Source organism: Myodes glareolus, chromosome 10 (genome assembly GCF_982192425.1).
Source record: "Myodes glareolus chromosome 10, mMyoGla1.1, whole genome shotgun sequence".
In the NCBI taxonomy this organism is placed as follows: domain Eukaryota; kingdom Metazoa; phylum Chordata; class Mammalia; order Rodentia; family Cricetidae; genus Myodes; species Myodes glareolus.
In genome coordinates, this window is record NC_142035.1 from 30,029,793 (window position 1) to 30,054,592 (window position 24,800).

Below are 24,800 nucleotides of genomic sequence, written 5' to 3' on the forward strand. Positions count from 1 at the left end.
ACTCCCACAGGCTTTTTAGACTTGCACAGGAAAAGGGAACACGTGGTCTTTGGGGTTTGTGTGAGCTCCCCGCCGCCCCCCTCTCCCCGCATGCTGTCCTGGTCCACCTGGGAGTGTGGCATTTATTAAATGTGGGCATTTTTGATTTGGCCTAATCTGGTCTAATTGGGGTTATTTTGCATCGGCGGGGAGGCCCCTCTTGAGATTCTTCTTAGCAGTGAGCTGACAACAAGGGTGCTGGGAACTCAGTTTGGGTCCTCTGTGAAAATACTCTTTTGTCTTCACTGCAGACCCATCTCTCCAGCCCCTACCTTGTTTGTCCCCAACTTTTATTTTATTTTATTTGTTTCTTAAGATGGCATTTCCCAGTGGAATCCAGGGCTTGCTAATTAAGCAAGATTAGCAGTGAGGAAGCACCAGAGATCAGCAAGCACTGGGATTTTAAGCTCATGCCACTAACCAGGCTCTCTATGCAGGTGATGGGAATTGAACTTGAATCCTTGTGCTTGGATGGCAAGCATTTTATTGACATATCTAACTGCCCAGACCTTATTACGGGGATATTTTAATATACTACTTAATCTCTCCTGGTTTCTTCTAGTACTTTTAATTCAGGGCATCTCCATTGCGTTTAAGAATGAGAATGTCTGAAATTAGCAGGGAAGAACACATCCCTGTTCTCGTTACATGAGCCCGTATGTAATGAGAACCAGTTTCCAGCTCTGGCCATCACATAGCTGTGTGTGTGGGCTTCATGTCTCACCCTCTGGGCTCCTTAGGACATCTGCGCCTTACATTGGGGGATTCTGGATCCTGCTGACAAGGATGAAGGACAGAATGAACAAGCACAGTGGCTTCATGCCTGCAAGCTCTGGATGCAACGGGAGCACAGGGAAGAGTATTTTGGTTTTACCCTCTCACTGCTGTGAGCTTAATTGCTGTTTATTTGGAAGAACAGAGCAGACAAAAACAAAACAAAAAACTAGGATTGAATTTTTCTCAAACATAAGCAATTGACAAAACAAGCCCATTAGTGGGGGTGTGGGGTATGGGGTGTGGGTAGGGGCTTTGTACCAGTGTGCCTGCTCTGAAGACCTCTCCAAGTCTTCCATAGATGTGGGCACAGTGCTAAAGTGGCACAAGCAGAGATACTGTAGGAAATTATTGGACCCTTCCCAAGAGGGAAGGATGGGTGGGTGTTCAACTTTGTGGTTGCTACGATTTGGATGCGAAATGTCTCCCACAGGCATATATATGTGCTGAACATAAGGTCTCAGCGGATGGTTGTTTTAACAGGTTGTGGGGACTTTAGGAGGTGGGGGTAGTTAGACGAAGTAGGTAACTGGGGTGTGTGTCCTTGTAGATGTGTTGTCATTGGTGACTTCCCGTCATACTCTGCTCTCTGCTATGAGAGCACTTCTTGGAACCACACTCTGGCCGCCATGTCAACAAATGCATGCAGCTGATCAGGTGTGCACTGAACACTCTGAGCCCATGAGCCAAACACGTCCTTCTTCCTTTTAAGTTTTCCTAACAGGTACTTTGCTCCCGGCAACACAAATCTCCAATGCAATTGTCTGCTACAGTGCCTTTCTCTTGAGAAATATTTGAGTTCAGGGTACACGGACAGGGCAGGCTGAGCTCTCTAGTAGGGGTGAAAAGGACGGTCACTTTGACCTAGTTATAAAATGAAAACAAAAACTTCCTTCAAGCCAGTGACTCCCACAGCGTGCTTTGGACAGTCAGGAAGGGTGGGAACGCCGAAAAGACCAGAAACCCCACATGGTCCTCATTGCCTCCTTCTAGATTTCTTCTTCCTTTCCTTCCTTCTTAAGATTATTAAATTTATTTACTGAGCCCCATCTCTAGACTATAGTTTTTCAGATGAATTCATGAGAATTATGTAAGTTTGTGGGTAACGATGTGAGGTTTCCATATACATATGTCTTGTGCAATGATCAAGTCAGAGTAATTAACATATCTATAACCTCAAACATTTATCCTTTCTTTGTGGTGAGAATATTCAAAATTCTCTTCTTTGCTTTCTTTCTCCCATGCCCCCTGCCTTTTTGAGACAAGATTTTGTGTATCTTAGACTGACCTTGAATTTGATATATACCAAAATGACTTTGAACTTTTGACCCACATGTTTTCACCTCCTGAAAGGGAGGAGTCATGGCTGTGCCACTGTGCTTTGTACGTGCTGGGAATCAAACTCAGGACTTTATACATTTTGAGAAAATACTCTATCAACTGAGCTATATCCTCAGCTCTACACTGCATTGTTTTTTTAATTAAAAATTTTTCGTGCAATATATTTTGACCATGTTTTCCTCTCCCCCAAATCCTCCAAGGTCCTCCACACCTCCCTACCTAGCCAACTTTTATGTTCTCTCTCTCTCTCTCTCTCTCTCAAAAGAATGAACACTAACAACAAAAATCATAAAAAGAAAAACCAAAATGCATAAGAAATGAGAAACTCAAAAACATAAAAATGAAAGTTAAAGCAAACAAAGATCAATAAAATAAAATACCCAAACAAAAGTAAAGCAAAATAAACCAAAAAGTTCACAGAAATACTGAATTCATTTTCTGTTAGCCACCTACTTGTGCCTATGGGGCCTTCCTGGAGCGTGGTTGATGTCCCCAGTGAGACTCCATTGGAGACAACTGATTTTCCTTCTACTGTTGGTATCAATTGCAGATAGCTTTTTGGTTAAGGGTGGGATCCTATGTCTACTTCCTCCTCCCAATAGACTATTGTTAACTAAAGTCACCTTTTTGAGTAATAGAATACCAGAACTTATTTCTACTTTCTAACTAACCAATTGAGCCACCAATCCCTTTTTCCTAAGTCGGCCTAAATCTTGTGAACAAGATTGCCGATTGTTTCATGTAGTCTTACAGGGTACATGTGGAAGTAAGGGTTTCACCAGAATTGGCGCTGTGAGAGAGATGCTCAGGGAAGATCTTGCGAGGTGAGGCCTCTACTAGTCAGAGCACATTGAAACCCTGCCAGATACGGTGGTGTAAAAAGTAGGAGGCACTTACTCATTGTAACTTGTCAGTGCACTGGTGTGCTTATTGAGAAATCTGGTTGGTTACGTCTCAGCTAACGGGAGATGGCACTGAAGTGGCTTCTTAGCCAGCTTTACCTTCCACCCTATGAGCTCCTGTCCTTAGTTAGGGTGTGTTTTGTGCTGAGTAGACCTCTGGCTTTTCTGAAAGTTAATTCAGTGACTGAAATAGGTATGGCATGCTCCATCCCTCAGGGAACAGAATTACTGAGTCAGAAGTATTCAGCCCACAAGCAACCCATGTTCTCTTGGGTCAGCCAAAGTCTGGAGGTGCCTTGAATGACCAACTTCTGTCTTGGAGGAAGAGTGAATAATTTAACTTTGGCCCAAAGCGAGGCCAGGAAAATGCATTTCCTCATGGGTGTGCTTGCTGAGTGAGCGGCTGACCTGTGCTGGCTGTGTTGTAGCCCCAGATGATTGTTTGAAATGGGCATTTCTGTGTGGGAAGCATCCTGGGTAAAGGCCACAGGAGATGTTCCTGATGGCCATTTTCTAAGGAGCTTGAAGGCAGCATGCTAATAATCCTGTGAGACAGGTGCCTAAAGGATGGTTTTGACATTGGGGCTACCCTTCTGTATCTGACATAAAGATCACTCTACTCAATCCCATCTCTCTCCCACCCTGATAGCCTCATTCTCCAACAAAAACGTCGTCTTTCCCGTCGTCTAGTCTACTCTTCTACCTTGCCCACCCCTTAACCCACCCGTCTTACCAAGCCTGGGTGGTTACTATTAAGTAAAGTCAGAAGCTGACTATTAGCTCAGTAATGCCAGAGGCAACCATGCAACAATAGATGTGTTTATGTGAAGCGGTTGGAGCCACTTAGCCTCCAGTGTGAGAAACAGTCTGACAGCTTCTGCCCCTCTACCCATTCTAGGAATAAACTCTGTCACCATAGACTCCTAGTATACTCAGCAGCAGTCCAAGTTGACCTGATGTATTAGCACTTTATGTGACTATTTGGAGTAAAAATTGAGAATGCCCCTCCTTGAGTCTGTGGGTAAAAGTGCTGCCTCCCCGTCATTAACAAGTTTCTGGATTTTTGTCACGTTTGTCAGTGTTTCTGAAAGGTCACACATAACAGAAGGCATTCAGGTAACACTTGGTGTCTGTCTCAGTGTTCTCTTTCTATGAAAAGGTACCATACCAAGGCAACTCTTAAAGGAAAACATTTAACTGGATGCTGCTTACAGTTGCAGAGGGCTAGCCCGCTATCATCATGGCAGGAGCATGGCACTGAAGCAGTGTCCGAGAGCTACATACTGATCTGCGGGCAGTAGGCAGAGAGAGCACTGGGCCTGGTATGAGCTTTTGAAACTTCAAAGCTGACCCCTAGCAATATACTTCCTCCAACAAGACCACACCTACTCCAACAAAGCCATACTTCCTACTTCTTCTAATCCTTCTCACATAGTATCACTCTCCGGTAACTAAGTATTCTACTGTATGAGCCTCTGGGGTCGTTCTTGTTCAGACTACCACATGATCATTCCTCATCTTCTAGGGTTAAGGGTTACAAATGAAAACGCTGCAAGTGTCCTTGCTATTGCGCCATGGTGCATGTTCACACTCTCTTTTACTTAGTGATTCATCCACTCATCAGTGTGTTCACTGTTACTCGCTCACTCACTTGTTCACTCATTCACACACTTGTCCGTTCCCTCACTCATTGAACTTAGTGCCGAGTGTGTCCTTCTACACTTCAGAAGCAGCCAAGTGTAAGAGTCTAACCCCAACCCTAACTCTTGTATTTGGGTGGTTAAGACAGACAACAGACGCTTGGGTGTGCACATGCGTATCCAGAAATGGGTTGAAGAAGGTTGGGACACACTTGTGCATTAATGATGGGAAAGAATAGAAGAGCTGGAACCTATAACCCTACCTGGCCTATTTGTTTTTTTTTTTTTTTTTTTTTTTTTTTTTTTTTTTAGTAAATTTTATTAAATTATAAAAGTTTCCATTTCCACCCCCCCTCCCAACACCCTCCCACTCCCCCTACTCCCCCTCCTCCTCCCTCTTCGTCCCCCAGGGCGGTCAGGGTTTCCTGCCCTGTGGGAAGTTCCAGTTCCTTCCCCCTCCCTCCAGGTCCAGGAAGGTGAGTGTCCAAACAGACTGGATCCCCAAAATCCATTATATGTAGAGGAAACAGGTCCCAGTGTCATAGTCAATGGCTTTTCAGAAAGACTTCGGGTCAGCCACAGTCAGAGAATCCGGCCAAATTCGGAGAGTCTGGTTAGATCACGTCCTCTTTCAGTCCCAGTCCAACTGGCCTTGGTAAACTCTCATCAGATCCGTTCCCTTGTATCAGTGGGTGATGGCATCCCTCGCAGTACTGACTTCGTTTTTCATGTTCTTCCTCCTTCTGCTCCTCATTTGGACCTCGGGGGGCTCAGTCCCGTGCTGCAATGTGGGTTTCCGACTGTATCGCCATCCTTCGTCAGATGCAGGATCACTCGGAAGGCCCTCTGGATGGAAGCAGGGATGGCTGGCGGGCTACCTGGCCTATTTGTAAGGAAATGGATGAAAAGGAGTAAGGGACTAGAAAATATGAGAGAGAAGCCTGGTTTTAGGTCATCACGGGCAGGCCCCACAGAGAGAAGACATTTGCACCAAACCCTAAAATAGGAGGAGAAAAAAAAAACATTGTTAGGAAAGGAATAGCTAGTGTAGAGGCTTTGAAATGGACAGGCTTCGGGAGTGCTCAAACCTGGCGAAAAGATGAGCTCATTAGAGGGTGCTCCGTGTTGATGTGAGCAAATGGCTGGGGGAAAAAGCCTCCGAATCTAGATTGTGCCTGGCCTCATATAGCAAGAGACCAAAAGAAACGTTGTTCTTATCCAAGAGGAGGCCAGTGGGAACTTTAGGCAAAGCTGTGATGTTATCAACACACATAAAGGATATCTTTCTTGTGGTTCTGTGGGAAAGAGGCTAGAGAGATGGAGTCAGAGGGACTGGGAGGTAAAAGAGAGAGGGAAGACACATTGAAGCTTTTCAAGTGGCTTGGAAGACGTCACAGTGACTGGGGGTACAATGGAACCAAGGAAAGGAAAAGACAGACTACATGTGAGATGCATTTTGGAGACTGTATTCCAGGATTGCTGATGAGGTTGAGAGAAAGGAAGAGTCAAGGTGTCTGCTGCCTGGAACCATTGTAGAGGAAGCAGACACACATGGATCCTCTCAGTGTGCGATGTCTATGAGGTACCCAAATATGCATCCTGCGGTCACTGGAAAATCAATAGTGGTAGTCAGGGAGACAATTGTATAGGGTTACCGTGGAGGATTGTTGTGGTCAATAGCATTATTTATATTTTGGGGAGCATAGGAACTTATCCACAGCAACAACTCTAAGACTCTGGAGAGAGGGCTCACGTGGTAAGCTGCTTGCTTTTACAAATGTAAGAACCTGAGTTTAATCTCCAGAATTCATGGGAAAAGCCAGGCATGGTGGAGTGCATTTGTAAATGCCAGCACTGGGGAAGAGAAAATAGATGGTTCCTGGAGCTCCGTGGCCTGCTAGCCCTATGTAACAAGTCCCAGTTCTAATGAGCATCTCATCTAAGTCACATGGGGCTCTTTTTAACAGTCTCAGAACACCAAGGATGGTGGTGAGGCATTTCTAGTGGTCCAAGATAGCAGCTCTCATGAAAGGCTCAGTACCACCATGTTGTTATTAAGAAAAGACCACGTGGGAATGCACTAATCTGCCCCCACAAACAAGGCTCAATTTGAGGATGCCTTGGTAGTGGAGCCAGCTGTCCGTGCAGGTGGCATCTCCAGGAGTCAGTCCCCTATTCCTGCAAGCATTCAATGCAACTGGGCTAATAGCGTGAAGGACTCTCATGTAAAGACTGGCCAGCATGAGGATCAGTCTCAGAGTTGTTCAGGAGTGTGTGGGGGATTGATGCAGGTAAATGAGAGAGACCTGGCTGACTCTCAATCATCCTTCTCATCCGCTCTTGGGAGATTAATGTTGTTGTGAAGGTAGGGTTGAATACCTGGTTCAAAGTCTCTTTCATTTTGCTGAGGATGCACGTCTGGAAAATAAGTGAGAATTCCACTCAAAACCAAGGCTTCTTGTCGTTTTTGAAAACTTTCATGCTCTGGTCCAGCTTTCAGAATAGGAAGCTTGTTGTTACTTGAAGGCCGTGATTCTTCCACCTAAGTCACACAGCCTGGGACGCAGGTGGCATGGGAGTCCTCTGTTTTCAGCTCTCTTAGGAATGTCATGGCTCTTCCGTGAGAGAGTTGCATCATAGTGTTGGCACCAGGGCATTAGTAACACTGTTGTGCAGATGAGAATTCCGGTCTTAGTTATCCATGGCCATCCCACAGAGAATACAATAGGTAAGCGATTAACTCCGTGGAGATTTGTTCATAAATTTCAGGTTTTTGTGCATTTAATGTTTTTGGCATTTTAAAACTTAATGATGGCAAATTTTCATGGGCTCTTGAAGAGTTCTGGCTTCGGAACTCTGAGTTGGATGTGCAATACTGAATACATTCCTGTAAGGGAACCACAAACTTGGCTCAAGGGGTGAGACTCCTTTTAATCACAAATAATCCATAGAAATGGGCAGACCCTGGAGGTCCTTGTTGCTGAAATCAGTAGCTGTGAGTGAGAAGTTCAGAGTTCTGCAGGGAGGGGTTGGTGATAAATGCTTTCAGTCTGGCAGGTATTGTGTGTGTGTGTACATGTGTGTGCGCACGTGCGTGCGTGTCTCAACTTCAAGGCCCCAAACTTTGCAAGTGTGACGCCTGTCTGACATCAGTTAGGGTGTGTTCCTGGAATGGTTTATATTGGTTGCTAATTTGGCAAGATGCAGAATTACTTTGGAGACAAGTATGTGGGCATTTCTATAAGGGAGTTTGTAGACTGGGTTAATTAAGGTAGGAAGACCAGCCCAAAATACAGATGGTACCAAGCCATGGGCTGGGCTCCTGGGCTGTATAGAAAGGAGGAAGAAATTTGGCACCAGCTTTCATTCACTGTTTGCGTCCAGGCTGTGGATGCAGTGTGACCAGCTGCTCCATGCCCTTGCTATCATCCTTCTCTCGCCATGGTGAACTGTACTTCTCAAACCACACATCAAAAGACGTCTTCCCTTACGCTGTTACTGTCAGGTGTTTTTGTCATAGCATTGGGAAAGGAACTACCACAGTCATGGGGAATGTGTTGAATGGGAGTCTGAAACTCTTCCTCATGGTGCCTAGCGAGTGCACTCTGAGGATGTGAGGTAGCCTCAAGGATGAACTATAGCACTCGATGGTAGAGAGAATCATGGGAAGAGACAGAGCAAGAGCAGCCATTTGGGAGATGCCCAACAGCCCACCGCTGTCACAGGGAAGGACATCACTAAGTGCCTTCTCTTAGCTGATGCATAAACATGGCTCAAAGGTGAAAGCTGCTTTTAATCACTCATAGTCCATGGAGACAGGCAAGGCCTGGAGGTCCTTTCAGCTGGAATCAATAGTTGTGAGTGGATTGGCAAATAGTTTCAATCTGTCTCGTGTTTTGTGGTGTGTGTATATGTGTGTACATGCATACCTTCTAAACAAGACATTTTCAATAAGACAAATGAAACGTTCTCAATTCAGCTGTCCTCCCTACATCAGAGCCCCTGTACATTGTATAGGGCATCTACTGATGGCCTCAGGAATAACAGGGAGGAGCCAAGGAGCAGGAAAGAAAGGCTGTGTGGCCCTTCCTTCACTAACTTAGCACTTGCCACATAGTGGCTACACCTCACCATCTCGCCAGCTCTGGTATCAGGACAGCAATGGCACAAGACGGCCCCGCCTCTTCCACCAGTGGCTCCCAGGCACTGCCTGTTCTAGGGCCTTGTGTCATCCTGGATTTGTTCCCTCGTATCTGAATATGTTCTTCTTCTAGTTGAAACCTTCCTTGTGGAAAGCGTTTTGCTTGTGTCTTGGTGATACTGTAAGAAAGAGCTTTGTATCTCTGCTGAGCGGAGCAGGTGCCTTGGGAGCTTCCTGCAGGAGAAAGGCTTCAGATGATCTAGCTGGTGAGTCAGTTCTTGAGAGGCAGATGGCAAGTCAGACGTGGAGGAGTTTGCCTGTCGTGGGAAAGGGATTGAGGGAGAAAGCTTGCTGCTGTGTGGAATAATTATATGTTTTAACTAAATCTAAAAGTTACAAGTTGCATCTTGTAGGCCACAGCAGTCCTAAGATTCCAAAATGGCAGCAGTAGGTGGAAACTGAGGGGAAATCCCTCCTGAGCACAAAGTAGGATAGTGGTTCCTTGCTTTCCTTTTATGTCCCTAGAAATCAGGGAGGGTGAGTGCCTTCATATTGTGCTGGCCACTGGGCACCATCCGGGCCTTTAGCTCATCTTAAGAAGCAGTTCTTGATGGTGGGTCTTGAGGCCATAACCATGGTTGTGGGAGAGAGCTACACTGCATCTCTTTACAAAGGATGGGCTGGCATGACCCCAGGCTCTATATATTATCAAGACTCACTGTTATGACTTAGGCTGGTTATATGTTTAAGTGTTTTAAAGTATCCTATATAATCAAAGTATAATTTTAATATTGGTTGAATGAGAAACACATTGTATCCCAAACACAGGGCTCTTGCCACAAAAACCTGTATGAAAAGGAAAATAAGAAAAATCATTTGAAAAAATGATCAGGTAGATTAAAAATAAGATTTAATTATTTCTTTGTCTTGTGTGTGTTTTACCTGCATGTGTATTATGTATACATCTTGTGCCTGAGGAGGCCAGAAGAGGGTATCAGATCCTCCAGAGCTAGAGTTCCAGACAGCTGTGAGCTGCTGTGTGGGTGCTGAGGACTTAATTTGGATCCTCTGCAAGAGCTGCTAGAGTTCTTAACTGCTGGGCCATCTCCCCACCACCTGGGAGATATTTTGATTCAGAGAAATGTAATTGAAAAAGTTTCTCTCAAAAATAAAATACCTTCCCCATCCTGTAAATTGTTACTAGGTATCTAGCTGTCATGAGAGAGTAGAGCATCTGGCAGAAGCCTGAGTGGCTGTCACAGAGTGAGCATAGAGGACCACCCCGGGAAAGCTCACCCCTGCTCGTGAAGCACAGATACCTGTACACACCTTCTCATGAGCACATGTACACACTGTCAGCTCAGAGCATAGTGAAGGCCCACGAATGGGACTGATGGGGGCTGCTGGATGCTTTGAGGAGAAGAACCTGGGAATAGAGAGGTGGCTCCACAGTGATGAATGCATATTGCTCTTCTGGAGGACTTGGGTTCAGGTCCCATCACCTATGGCTGAATGGCTCAGAACTGCCTGTAGCTTTAGCTCCAGAGAGCTCTTGATGCCTTTGACTTCCAAAGGCCGCTGCACTCATAAGTGCATATCCCGCAAAAACAAATAATCAAAATAAAACGAATCTTAAAAAAGAAGTATTGCCTGATGCGATTAAAGTGAGATTAAGAGACATGTTCTTGAAGAAGATTTGGGGACATCAACCCCATTTCTCTTTTTCTGTCTTTCAGTTGTCATGATACAAATGGCATGCTCCATGACACACTCCCTGCCATGATATCCTGCTGCACTGGGCCCTAAGAGCAATGGAGCCAGCCAACCAGATACTGGACCCTCCAACGGGGAGCCAAAATAAATCATTTAAAGTTATTTGTCTCCAGTACTTTTGTCACAGAGACAATGCCAACCAGCACACACGCTGCTGTGTATGTTCGTGGAAGTGTATGCATAAGCATGTCCTCACTTATGCTTATCAGAACCGACGTCTAGCACCGAAAGTCACTGTAATTTTATGTGATCCACAGAGGTACTGCTCTAACCTGCCCAAGCCATCACACCTGCCCAGCTGCTGAGTGAAGTCCCATGTACTATGTCTAAATGCCTCCCAGCTCAGAGAGTCACCAAGAGGGTCTTACTGCACATTATTAATACAGCTTTCCGTCATCACTCCCCAAAGCTGCCTGCTCATGAAGGAAGAAATCATCATTTCCCTAGAGCCTGGCTGACCCCTGGATGCTGTCACCACCACACTGTTCTACTGCCAAGAAAGCCCAGCTCTGTGTTTGCAGGCCTGACATCTGGATCCTTCCTACACTGTTCAAGGATCCACCCCTTCCTCACTTTGCTTCAGGAACCCAGCTCTTTGTGCCTGTGCACATGACGCAATGCCTCCTGGCCGGGACAAGCTGGGTTCAAGGTCTTTCCACGGCCCACCTGCCCTCTGAGGCACCTTGGCTCCGAGAACTCTCTTTGCTTCCAGGATCCACATTCTTGGAAGAGTGCCCTTCCATCCTTTGCAGGACTTCCCAGTGTCCCTGCCCACCACACCCAGCACCTGCCTGAAGCACCTACCGCTAGACACTTCCCATATGATTCTATGAGACAGGTGGGGGCCGCGGGAGTCAGGCCAGTCGAGTGAGTGATGTTATGCCACAGGAATAGCCACACTATGGGTGTGACCATATCCAAGAATATAGGGACATGACAGCTCTAACCAGAGACCCGATGTCACCTGATTAAAAGCCTTAACTCAAGCACAGAGCTGCCAGGGATATAAACATGGACAACTTTGCAAAAGGGTCTGAGAGAGAAGAAACCCAGTTTTCCTCTGGTGATAGTTCTCCAGGCTTTGTCATCATGTCCTGTGAAGGGGAAAAGGCCAGAGCTGAGGTCCTGCCCAGACTCCTTCCTCTCTCACTCCTTTATTCTCTTACTTCCAGTATCTGAGCCTGCTTGGTATTTTCTCTGACTAAACCAATATGGCTGCTCTCTTTTGTCTGGTAAGACCAGAGCTAAGGCAGGTTGGAAATACAGCACATCTACCATAGCAGAAGTTGTAGACAGACCGATTATGCCTGCCGCCTCTGTCTGTACAGGTGAGTAGCTTGTCCAAATTTGTTAAGTTCCCTGGTGTAGAAAGGAGTTGCGGGCAGGACCTCTTAATGAGCTGCAGGCTTTTGCAGCTAAAGCTGAGTCAGGAAGCCTCTCTTAACTGAGAGCCTTGCTTGCCTCTAGCAAGCAGAGCAGACCTGAGAAATTGCTGCTACCATACCAAGAAAACATGCTTTACTCTATTCTTTTCCAAGCTTTCTCAGGCTTTCTGTGGATTCAGATATCCACGTCTGGGCGCCATATGTAGTGAGGGGCTGCGGGCAGGCCTGCTTTTCATCCTGCCCGGCTCCCGCATGGCTAGCTTAGTCCCAGAAATAACAACACACAAATTGTATTCATTTAAGCACTGCCTGGCCCATTATCTCTAGAGAGTTAGTTACTGACTAACTCTCATATCTTGATATTAACCCATTTCTAATAATCTCGTGGTAGCACCACGAGGTAGTGGCTTACCGGAAAAGATTCAGCATGTCTGACCTGGTGGCTGGCTCCATGGCATCTGGCTCATAGCCCTCTTCCCAGCATTTTGTTCTGTTTACTCCGCCTACCTAATTTTCTGTCCTATCAAGGGGCCAAGGCAGTCTCTTTATTGACCAATGAAAATAACACAATAGACAGATAACCCTCCTCCATCACCCTGGATACCAGCAGAAACCAGATTTATCATTGCCTCTCCTACCTCTGTCAAGTCTCTTGTCACTGTGGATGAAGGCTGCTTTCAGAATCTCTTTCGGAGAGAACTTTATTTGCTGAGAAAGTGAGAGCAAGGCTGAGCCTACCCTCTGACCCTCTCCTGTTAGGGTCCAAGGTTTGATGGCCCATGAGCTCCAGAATAAGAAGTTTGGAAGGGTCATTGAAAGGAACTGGGGAGGCAGTGCAAGCTGCGATGACCATAGGATACCAGCAGGTAGGCCCCAAAGTTTCCAAAGGTTTTAGAAAGTACTTCCACAGACCCGGAGAATGGTCAGTAAACTCACCAAAGGGTAAGCAATCCTCAGGGTGTCTGCAGTATCCACAGGCATCGGTGGGGGAGCAAATTAGCAGAATTGAAAATTACTGCACACCCACTGGGATGACAGAGTTGAACAGTATAGACAGACCCCAGAAAGTGCTGATAGGAATGTAGGGTCCCTGGAGCTCCTGTACCTTGCTGTAGGGAAGGTGAGGTGCTACCATGACCTTTGAAAACTCCTTAGGAGTTTCTTAGTTGAGTGCTAAGTGTCTTTTATCACTGTGCAGCTCTACCCTGAGGTGTTTGAGAGAAATGAAAAGTTATGTGTGTGAAAAGATGACACATAGTGGTTCCAGACACGTTTGTTCACAGTAGTTCTAAGCTGGACATAGTCTTAGTATCCAACAGGAGGAAAATGGGTAAAGAGTCATGTCACAGTAATTCCTGCCTTATCCATAGTTTTCTCTTTAGGTACCTGCTTCAAGTATAGCTGGAAAATACTAAATAGAAAATTCTGGAAGCATAGGACTCATAACTGTTAAAGTGCGATAGAATGTTATGTCAGCCCACTGGAAATGTGCGTCGTCCTTCTGTCCAGCATCCTTGATGTAGCCAGGGTGACCATGTCTTCTGTAAACGCCCTGCTGCGTATAAGGCACATCGAGGCATCTTAGTTTTGACAGCCACTGTGTAGCTTTACAACATGGATGTTCAGGTAACTCTCATTTTGCCTCAGTATTCTGATTGAGCACAGAGGCAGTAACCCTGCTTAGCTGCTGTGGACATTTTTACTGTTCCTGCTTGGTGCCCCAACATGGTTACCAGTGTATTGACATAGCCTGAGAAGTTTGAGGGACATGAGCAAGTCAGCCATCACTGGATGGGTTTAGGAAACAGGTCCCCTTGGAGCTTGGGTCACCAGAAGGTCACCTGGAGGAACGATGTTTACACTGAGTTGAGGAGATCAATGGGAATTAGTAGGAAGTGAGAGGTAGGCAGGCCCCCAGATGAAAGAGCAGAGCCTCTTCCACTGAGGACGGTGAGAGTGACCCCTAGTTAAAATAAAAATACACCATGGCAAAAAAGACCCTGTGTCAAGCTGGTGCTGAGTCTAGAATCACTGAGTGGCTCCCCACTGGAGCAACCTGGAAGGATACTGGGCTTCTTGGCCAGGGCCCCATCAGGGCATATAGATGTGTGCTATTCCTGGTTATATCCTAAGGAAGTGTTCTGAAGGAGGGAGAGCCAGTTGTATTAGCATTTGGTTTCCTTTTCAAGTCATCTGCTCGTGGGCCATAAAATGGTTCTTTTGCTTTCCTGTTTGGCACAGGGGTTCCACACTGTCACTCAAGGGCAAAGAACCTAATTAGATATTAAAAGAGAGATGAGGAAAGAGGGTGTCCCCTGATAGATAGAGAAACTTCCTAAAGGGACAGATATGGGCAGGGGAAAAAGGAGGGTTTAGGTCTACCAGGCAGGGGCTTGGAACGAGGCCTCAAACCTAGCTTTAGGCATCCACGAGTTGGGATGTGGGCACCAGGTTCCAGGCTGCTTTGCCTCAGCACTCATCTCTTCCTTTCTCCCACATTCCCTGGATGCTGGCCCAGGAACAGTCTTGCTCTTTGGTTAACTCTCAGCTGATTCCATCTGTGGTTTGGGAACAAGCTCCCCAGAAGAGAAATGTGCTGAGGACGCAATAACAGACCATGACAAGTGCTTTCCGCCCGTCATTCAGCAGACAGGAGGTCAAGTGGCTGGGTGAAACTCAGGGGTGCGCTTCCAGGGCCTTGAGTGGAGGCCAGGCTACAGTGGCTTTCATGTTAGTCCTGGCCTGAGTCAGGAACAGATGGCTTCCTCAGAGAAACAATAGTCTGCTGTGGGGTTCCGCAAGCCCCACTGCCTCTGCCAAGGACTTTCTGGAACCGGATGACCTCCTGTACCCGTGAGGTCTTGAGTTGCTGGCCCTGCCTTTCCAGTCCACTGCTCCCCTAATCCATCCTATCCAGGCTCCTGGCAACACTCCTGCCATCCAGCAGGAACAGGGTAAGCGCAACCTCTCTGCCCTCAGCTTGTGTGAAAGTAGAGGAGCATGGGAAAGGACCTCTGGCATCTGAGGTGCCCAGACCTGTAGGATGGATGCACCTGCAGAGTGATAACAGGACTCTCGGAGAAGAAGTCCAGGAAGAGCTCCTGCCAATTCCATCCATGTATCTAAAATTTGTTCTAGCATTTCACTGAACGGCCACTGTCATTCAACAGTTCTGTTCCTTTATCGAAGCAAAAAACCTAGGTTAACCCAAACCATTCAACTTAAAAACATGACACTCATATAACCATGTACTCATCACTCATCCACCATGAACCTGGCAATCTCTAAATATTAGTCCTTATGTACTTTTTGATTTGGTTTTGTTTTTCAGAGACAGGGTTTCCTCTGTGTAGCATAGACTGTCCTGGAGCACTCTTGTAGACCAGGCTGGCCTTGAACTCACAGAGATCTCCCTGCCACTGCCTCCCAAGTGCTGAGAACAAAGGCTTGCACCATCACCACCCACCTAGTCCTTAAATATTAAGTCTCCTATACTGCCAAAGAGGTGGAAAGAATTACAAAACAACAACAAAATACAACAATTGGAAGGTAAGAGCTGGAGTTTAACTCCACCCCCACGTTTTCTAACAATTGTAATCAACTCAGTGAAACTTGATTGCATTTGACAATCCAGTTATCAGGGCAATGTACTTTTGAACTACAAAAGGCAATTCTAACAAACCTTACAGTAATTTTCAACAGGCTGTTTTCTGTTCATTAGAAGCGAATTTCTTGAGGTTTCCGGTATCATGATTATCTGAAGTTTTACAGCGGTAAGCAGTGCACTCACCCTCTCAGGCACACTGTGTCACCCCAGTGGGATCACACTCCCTCCGAAAGTAAGCACTTTTGGCTTTGCAGCCAGATGCCATCTGTCACATCTGCTCAGTCCTGAGTGAAGGTGCTGATGAGGGGGTGTGGCTGGATTCCAGGAAGGCTTCTCTTGCTTTGCCACTACTGGAGAGAAATTCCATGTGAGTCGTATGTATAACTTTAAACATTTTAAGGCTGGAGGGATGGCTCAGGGGTTACAAGCACTGCCTGTTCTTCCAGAGGTCCTGAGTTCCATACCCAGCAACCACGTGGTGACTCACAATCATCTATAATGAGATCTGATGCCTTCTTCTGGCATGCAGGCATGCATGCAGACAGAACACTGTATACACAATAAATAAATAAATCTTAAAAAACTTTAAACATTTTAGCAGCGACATTCAAATCAAGAAAGACTGACACAGTGGCTCATGCCTATAATCCCAGTGTTTGGAAAGCTGAAGCCAGCTGGGCTGCGGCGTGAGACAATCTCAACAAACCCAAACCAAAGCAAACCAAAATGCTATAGCTAAATTACTTCAAGCAGTACATTTTTCATTGACTCCATACGTATAAAATAATATTATTTCAACAGGTAGCTAATAAAAGGGACATCTGCTTTCCTCTTTTTTCGGTCTCCCCAAACCAGTGTCTGTCTAACACATTGTAAGCATGATTGTATGGACAGAAGACTCCGAGAATATGTTTTTACAAGCTATACTAAGTTTATCTTTTCTGCTTTAGTAATTCTCTAACTAGCTTTGAGGAATTTGCTCAATTGTTCATGTGAGGGTGTGGCACAATACTGTGTATGTCTGTACAGCATGTATAGATATGTTTGTATGTATGGGGGGTATGTTTAGCATTATCATCCTCTGCAATAGGCAAGATGGCGAGGACATGATCTCTGACCACAGGACAGAAAAGGGCAGAGGCACAACCATGATCCAATGTGGGGCTCAGTGCTTGTAGGGAGGGATGGGAAAGGTACCTGGATCTCAGAGAAGAAATGAGAGTGTGGGAGCCCAGAAGAATGGCAGGCTCCAATAGTGCAGCTGAGAAAGGCTAGCACTGTTATCAGGGTGAAGCTGGGGAGGCACTGAAAATCTGGAGGAACATACAACTTTGTGTGGGACCCAGAGTGGAGTCTTAGAAAGGAGGTTCATGAACACAGTCATTGGAAGAGAGGCATGTGATGGCCGTTACTAGGAAAAACTGAGGCTGTATGCTGGGTCCCTTCTCCTGGGGGGCTCCTGTGGACTGACCAACCCCATCGAGGAGAAGAGGGAGGAAGGAACAGAACAGGATGCAGGTTTGAGGCAAGGGACACAGCAGCAGGTAAGATTGGAAGGAACAGGAGTGGAGGCATTTGGGGAGAGAGTGGAAGAAAGACACACCGGGATTTCCTTCTCTACAAGTAGGAACAGAGTTCTATGCTTACAGTCTCTGAGGTCGATGGGGGCTCCAGACAATGGAGAGAGATCACAGCCAATGGAATCTTTGCGATGCAAGGCTTTCCTAGCAAGAAGGGGTGCCTTGGAGAGGACAGAAGGGAATGCTAACTGACCCAGTTTGCAAAGGTTTGACTCTCTCTAGACACATGTCCTGCCCTCCACGCGCCGTTCCTAGAGGTTAGCCTAGGTTTTTGGTTTCAGTAGAGGGAGAGAAGAAGGCTGGGGTTGGCAAGGGATCCTGCAGGGAATGCTGGGATGTGAGGAACCATCACAGCAAACTCCTTTTCTTCAGCAATAGGACTTTGATGTAGCTTAAAGGTCACTTTGGCATCCTCTTAATGAATGGAGATTAATTCCTTTCTCTTTACTTAACACCCTGACCCTTGTTATCCAGCACTTTCCAGTGACATTTCTAAGATCAATTGAATTTCTCAACTTTTTTGGGGGGTACTAATGAGGGCTTCAAAGGCTTTCCAAGATGTGGCTGTACTGCAATATTCTCCTTCCTTACCCTGCATCAAAATTTAAATAGACTCCAGCCATCACAGTGCTTGTGTGCTGTTTGCAGTCCGTGATGGGAGAAGATTCCATCAACTCTGTTGTCCTTTGAAAAATGCTACAGGTCAGCCCTGGTGCGGTTGAGTCATTTGGGATGATTCCAGGCCTGTTCTTGCCAACAGGCTCCATGTCATGGCTAAAGCCCCCTGAGCTCTGCTGATCTTTTGGGAGCAGAACTGGACTAAGTCCCTGCACAGAACCCTCTGCTCTATAGAGACAAAGGGTAGGGGACAGTCTCAGGAATGGATGGGAAAAGAGGTCATAAGGGGCCTTCCCACATCCCTCTTAAAAGAGAAACATTCCGTTTGATAGTCTATGTTCCGTTTTGTTTGAGGAAGACAAGTATTCCATGGTATGCTGGTTAGTCAAATTTCAGCCTGACACAAACAAGGGTCATCTTGGAAGAGGGAACCTAAACTGAGAAAATGCTCCCATAGATTAACCCATAGGCAAGTTGGTGAGGCATTTTTTTGATTAATGATTAACGTGGCAGGGCCCAGCCCACTGTGGGCAGTTCTACCCCTGGGCAGGAAATGATTGTGGGGGTAGTCTATCCAGGTAATGAGATCGTGTGGATGTAGGGGAGCGTCGAAGTTAGAGCGTTGCTAGCTTTTCATCACTGCGATCAAAAGCCTGAGGCTGTTTAAAGCAATGGCTCTCTGTTTTATGATTGCAGAGTTGACCGGCTGGTTCCACGGCTTTTCATACAATGATGAGGCAGAACATCCTGGTGGAGAGAGTGTGTGGCAGGAGAAACTGCTTGCCTCATGGCAGTGAGCTAAAAGCAGTGAGGGAGGAGAGGGGTTCAGGTATAGTCCCCCAAGGCACGTCCTTAGTAATCTGCTCCTTCAGCTGAGTCCTGCCTTCGAAATTCTCCTCATCTCCCAGTAGCCCACCCGATCCACCCATCAGTGGATTAATACATCGACGAGGTAGGAGCTTGCACGATTCAATCATTTCTCCAAAGCCCCGTGTCTGAACAGTGCTACCCTGGAGACAAAGCTTTAACACACGAGTCTTGGGGGACATTTCAACTATTAGATACACATGGAGGCATATGAGAGCCAGTGTGTCACACCTCCCTGTATCCCTTGTTTCTTCCTTCAGTCCTGGAAGCCTTGGAAAGGCCTAATATAGTGGTGGTAGAGCCATCAAAATAAAATGAATGTCCCGAGAGGAGCCTTCACGGTGCGCAGCCACATCTGAGTGAGCCATACTGTCCGTTTTAACAGCCAACACAGTTGAGTGATTCAGGAGTCTCCCTGCACCGTGGAAAACCTTTGTCATCAATTCATGTGACATTCTGCTGATATCTTTTTGGATGCCAGTCCTTCCAAATACCTCTGAGCCCTTTTCCCGTGGGAGTACATAAAAGCCAACTCAAAGTTAACGATGATGCCGAGGGATGGCTTCATTTTTCCATCTCATGAATAGGGCCCAGACAGGTGAGACTCTGCTTTGTCTTCACTTTTTCTGTCCTGTGTGGGGCTGTCAACCATGGAGCACTGCTTCCCACCCCAACAGAGGGTCCAGTGCTGCCAGTCACGTAGAAAGTACCTCCCTGAGACACTTTAGAAAGGATCAATCTGGAGAGACGGAGGGCATTTCTGAATCCCTTACTCTTGAGTAAACAATGTAAGAGCCAATACATTTTTCCCTCAGTATCTAAAATTTTCATAATGATAAGCAAAATTATCTTTCGTGTGATTTTAGTCATACCTCAGTGCCTGTCAGCCTAAATAACTGAATCAGGTACCTTGTATTTAGCCTTGTACATAAGCTGGCATAAGGTGGGCTGGGCATGCTCCCTTGAGCTTAAGTCCTTTGTTCTCAGAATACCCAAGAAAGTGGATGGGGGAGGGATGGCGAGGGACTCATGCCCAGCAGTAACATGTATTCCTTCTTGGTTACATCTTCCTCTGTCTGCCTAGGGTCCATGAGCTCCATCCCTTATCACTGAGAAATAAAATTGCTTATAAGAAATAGAGAAAATAATTAAATTAAATATGTCTAGTGACGGGATACTCTGCCAATTTCCCGGGACCTTTAGGGTTATCAGCAACTTGTATTGTCAGTTATTTGCAAATGATGGCATCCTCCATCTCTGTCTCTGTCACTTTTGGTCGTCAGCTTCCTTTTCCTTCCTGTTGCACTGGCTGGGCCCTGCATCATAGTCTAAACAGAGGTGGTGACTTCTTATGTGCGCCCAATGCCCACATGGCGGGAAAGAACTGTTGACCGTGAAGCAGGATGTTTTCGGCGCTAATCTTTTATCGAGTTGTGGAAGTTTCCTGATTTCCGGCTCACTTTGAATTTTATCGTAAGTTCCTTTTGAACTTAGAAAAAGAAACATTTTGGTTTTCCCTCTTTATTCTGGTAATGTAGGCTCTGGTTCTCTTCACGGGGAGGCCAGGTATACTCACACCCACAGTCACCCAGGGCCTAGTCCCTGTATTATTTTCCTCTTTTTTTTTTCTCATCCTTGCTTTTGATTTGCTTCTCGGTTTTCAGGTGTCTTTGATGCTACCTTGAAGGGCCTCCTGCTGTCACCGGGACAGGAATAAGTGGGCACCAATCCAGGCAGCTCCGTTTATTAAGTGCATGCCTTTTGGATGGCTCAGTTTGGCCCTTTGCACCTCCGTCATAGTGTCCTCAGTTGGATTTACTGCTGCGTGCATCTTGGACAGTTGAAAATGTGGAGATGCCAGGGAAGGGAAATGTCTCACCTGCCACAAGTGTGCATCTGTGCTCTGCACTTACTGGAACAGTTTCTCTCTATGAAGACAAGGATTTTTCATATCTGTTCATCTGCCGTCAGAGTGAAGCTTCTGTTTAACACTGTCTTTTTCAGTCTTCTAGGCTGTGAGGTCAGAAGAGCTCTTGGGGGAAAAAAAATTTGAGTTCTTTCTTCCTCGGTGAAGTCGCAGGTACCTCCATCTCCAAAAATCTCCTGTGTCAAAGCAGTAAATTTTGGAGTAGCATAGTTGGGATCCATTCACCTGTCCACTTGAAAGTTTAGGAAGTTTCATACAGCAGGAATCCGCAGGTATCTGGGAAGAGAGATTCCTGAAGGCCTTTGTGTGGGAGATCTATAAGGGGAACATTAAAAAGAGATCTGCACAGGCAGAAGAGAGCAGCTCATGGCACGTCGTCCCTGTCTTCCTACCTCACTCCCCCAGTCCTGAGTCAACTGTCCAATAGTAAACTGTATCCTGCTTGAGAGGGAGCCTCTGAACCTTCATGGTTCTCCATAGTGATTGAGGCAGGAAAGCTGATGACAGCTTGTAGCTTCTCTCTGTCCCTTTTCTGCTGCTATAACAGAATAGTCTGGGAAAACAGAAATTTCTTGCCTTATGATTTTAGAGGCTGAGAAGTTCAAGAACACGCTTCTAACATCTGCCGAAGGCTTTTGTACTCAGTCATTCCACTGTGGAAAGTGGGTGAGTGGGGAGCAAGAGAGGAATACTGGGTTTGGACAAGTGTCCCCTAACACTTATGCTGAAGGTTGGGCCCCAGCATGACCCTGCTGAGTCGCAGCCTTGTAAGAGGAAATTTAGGCCATTTGATGCATGTCTTGAAAGGGACCTTGCGACCCAAGCCTTTTCCTTTAGGAACACTGCTTTTGTTGCCATGCGCTTTCACCATGAGCACCCCTCACCAAAGGCCCAAAGTCAAGGGGACAAATTGAGCACCAATAGAAAGTTCCGAAAGAAATTTTTTTTTTTAAGAAATTTTTTATAACCTTAAACATTTGGTCCCCAGCTGGTGGTACTCTTTGGGAAGGTATGGAACTTTTCAGGACGTGGGTCCAAAATGACAAATATTGGGCCATAGAGGCAAACTTAAGGCTCACAGTGTCACCCTCTCTGGGACTAAGCTATTTGTTTCTTGGTTAGCGTCATGTAAGAAGCAGCTGCCCACGCTTCTGACATCACATAGCTGTCTACCACTGTACCTGCCCTGGGGTCATGCCGGTTTCTAGCCCCTCACACTGATCCAAAATAAATCTTTCTTCCTTTAAGCTGGTTTTGCAAATATTTTGTCACAGCAGTACAGATTGTAACTAATGCCTCTCCCGACGTGACAGATGTTGCGCTGGGGATTAGCAGACAGCAAAGCTGTGGCCTATCCCTAAGAGCAGCTATTTCAGAGTGTGCCATACTGCTTGGGAGGGTTAACACAGCACACACCCTAGAGGAGGCTCCAAGGCAATACTTCAGTCCTTTGGAATGAAGACATGATGTCACGCAACCATGTTGTTGTTACAGCAATGTTTTACTACTGATATAAGCGCTATTCAGCCCCGCTATCAGAAAAACACACGATGCTTCAAAGCACATCCACAAATGAATGTCTGTTGCAGTCATTCTTACTTCAGTGTCCTTTCTCCAAAGACTTACTAAATTGCAGAACCTCACTGCTTAGGAAGCGCCAGGGACATCTAATGGCCTTTGTAGAACCGAAGCCGTTTGGAAAAAGCTGTTTGTTCTAGTACTTGGGAGATCCTGAATGTGTACATGCGTTAAGGCTGGCATGTTTCATTTTCCTCAAAATCTCTGCTGCCTTAGCACAAGGTTTCTGGGCTGGGAAATGGTACAGAGCTGATTAGAATCAACATTTTGTATCCCTAGTTCCTGCCCACTTTAAAACCATCTATAACTCCATAGCTGGAGACTAGGGAGATGTTTTCTCAATCCCCTTTAGGAAGAAAAAGAAAACAGATAGAAATGACAGAAAGCCTTCCTCACACCCAAACATAGCTTCCCAGGGGTTTCCTGGGGCCCTGGGCAGGATGTCAGCCTCACAGGAAGACGTGCCCTGCCTGCCCTCAGCCCCTCCTCAGCCCCAGAGCTGCAAGCTCTTCTAATCCTGTCCCCACTCTCCCAGCCCTCCGACCTAGTGAATGCTTCCCACTCGAAAGGATTTCCTGGCCTTAAATATTCCTTTGACCTTTGTTTTTACACATATAACATTTTCTTAAAAGGCCTCCATCCCCTTTCCTTAGAAAATTTTAAGATGGTATTTTTAGAAAATTTGTATTGAACACACCACCCTTGGCCTCCTTGGGGGCTATTTGGTCCTTGCTTTTGGTTGCCATTGAACAGGGTTGAGCATCTTTAAAAGAAATGCTGTTTGCTACTTGGCCAAGGTCTGCCTAAACATAACTGTCAGAACACGCGGGGATGGGGTCATAGTGAGGAACTGTTAGCCCCACAAGCAGAGGCAGGCTTCGTCCTAGAGAGAGGATGTAAGGTGAGGCAGTCCCTTGAGAATCCAGGGTTCTGGGGAGGCTGATGGGCCCACATCCCATCTAGCCATTTGGTCCTGTCACACACATGGGTTGCCTGGAGCCTGATCACCTCATTACACTGGCAACTCAGTAGGTGCTCAACGATAAAGGACCATACTGATCAAGCCTCCTGAGATCAGGTGCCCCGATTCAGCCAAAGAACTCAAATGTCTGCAGTTGTGGATGGACCCTGGGGAAATGGGATCAGGGCTAACAACAAGGAGGGACAGGTTTCAGGAACTGCATGTTCTCTGCATGTTTTCTGAAGCCACATAAGATGTCACCACACCCTCTCATTGTGAAAAAGCCTTGGTGCTGCGGGCTGAAATGTGTTCCCCAACATTCATATATTGGAGCTCTGGAGCCCCAGAATGTGACGATGCTTGGAGACAGACTCTTTAAAGACACGATAAAGTTAAAATGAGATAATATGTATGAGCCTTAATCCAATACAACACTCTAGCAAAAAAATGATGAGAGGATTGGAGAAATGGTTCAGTGGGTAAAATGAAGGAGAAAATGACTCCACAAAGTTGACTTCTAACCTCCACATGCGTAGTGCATACCATCATCGTAAGCACATACAATAAAAATATTGATGACGATAACGATGGTTTTCAAAGCAGTTAGAACGTAGACACACAAAGCACAGACAAGAAGATGTATGCTTACAAGCCAAGAAGCCTCAGGTGGAAACAATCCTAGTAACTTGAACTTGGACTTCCAGCCTCCAGAACTGAGAGACGATCAGTTTCTGTTATTAAATCATTTGATCTGTGGGCTTTTTATTTTGAAGCCCAATCAGATCAATACACCTGTCTTCAGTCCCTCAGGCACAGGTGACCATTACAAACCCTTCTAGCCTTCATAACATGTAACGTGTTGCTAGCTTGTGATTTACTCTTAAGAAGTATGTCTGGTTGACCACAATGACAATGGGGGTTCCATCTTAGCACGTTGGGTTAAACTCAGACACGGAGCAACTCGCCCAGAAGGAAGAGCAGAAGCTAGTTTGTGTCCTCTCCTGATTAGATCCCCTGTGTGTTCTGGGCCCACTGCCTACCTGCTCATGAGGCATCATAGATGAGACAATCTGGTTTTGATCATAATTATAAAAAAAGATAATAAAGATGACATTCTCAAAGGACCATTGCTAGAATTTACATAACATAATTTAAGTCAAGAATTTAGTATAGTTCCTAGCACAGAACACAGATGCAAGATGAGTTGGATATTATACACATTTTTATCAAAAATAATTATGATGGTAATTAAAATGGAACAATCATTTTAGAAATTTGCCTTGACATACCACAAAATCAAATGCACTTAGAAAGATTAACCTATTTGCAAGAAGTCTTTGCAATTTGTTTGTCAAATTTGCTTAAACAGGTAAAGACCTGACTCTGGTTTTGCTTTTCAGCCCTATGATGTATTTTTGTTCCTTGTTTTAAAGTGATGGTTATTTATTAGGAAAGATAAAATAAGGTGCTAAAACAAGAGGGATTTTACAAAGCCGTTCAATGCCCCTTGAACCTAGAATTTCAATATTTCTTGTTTTTCAAAAATTCTTTAGGGCAGGCAAGATGGTTCAGTGGGTAAAGGCACTTCCTGCCAACCTGAGTTTAATCCCTAGAACCTGCATAATGGGAGGAGAGAATCAATTTCCACAGGTTGTCCTCTGAGCTCC

The 24,800-nt window shown here is 45.8% G+C and overlaps 1 long non-coding RNA gene across 1 annotated transcript in view; it reads left to right on the forward strand.

Annotated features, from left to right (window-relative positions):
- LOC146892695 (uncharacterized) overlaps nt 1–10,712 on the forward strand; it is a 36,596-nt gene extending 25,884 nt beyond the window's left edge. Inside the window, exon 2 of the long non-coding RNA XR_015004203.2 lies at nt 10,574–10,712. This is a non-coding gene — a long non-coding RNA (uncharacterized LOC146892695). The remainder of the gene's footprint in view (nt 1–10,573) is intronic.
- Nucleotides 10,713–24,800: the final 14,088 nt, after the last annotated feature.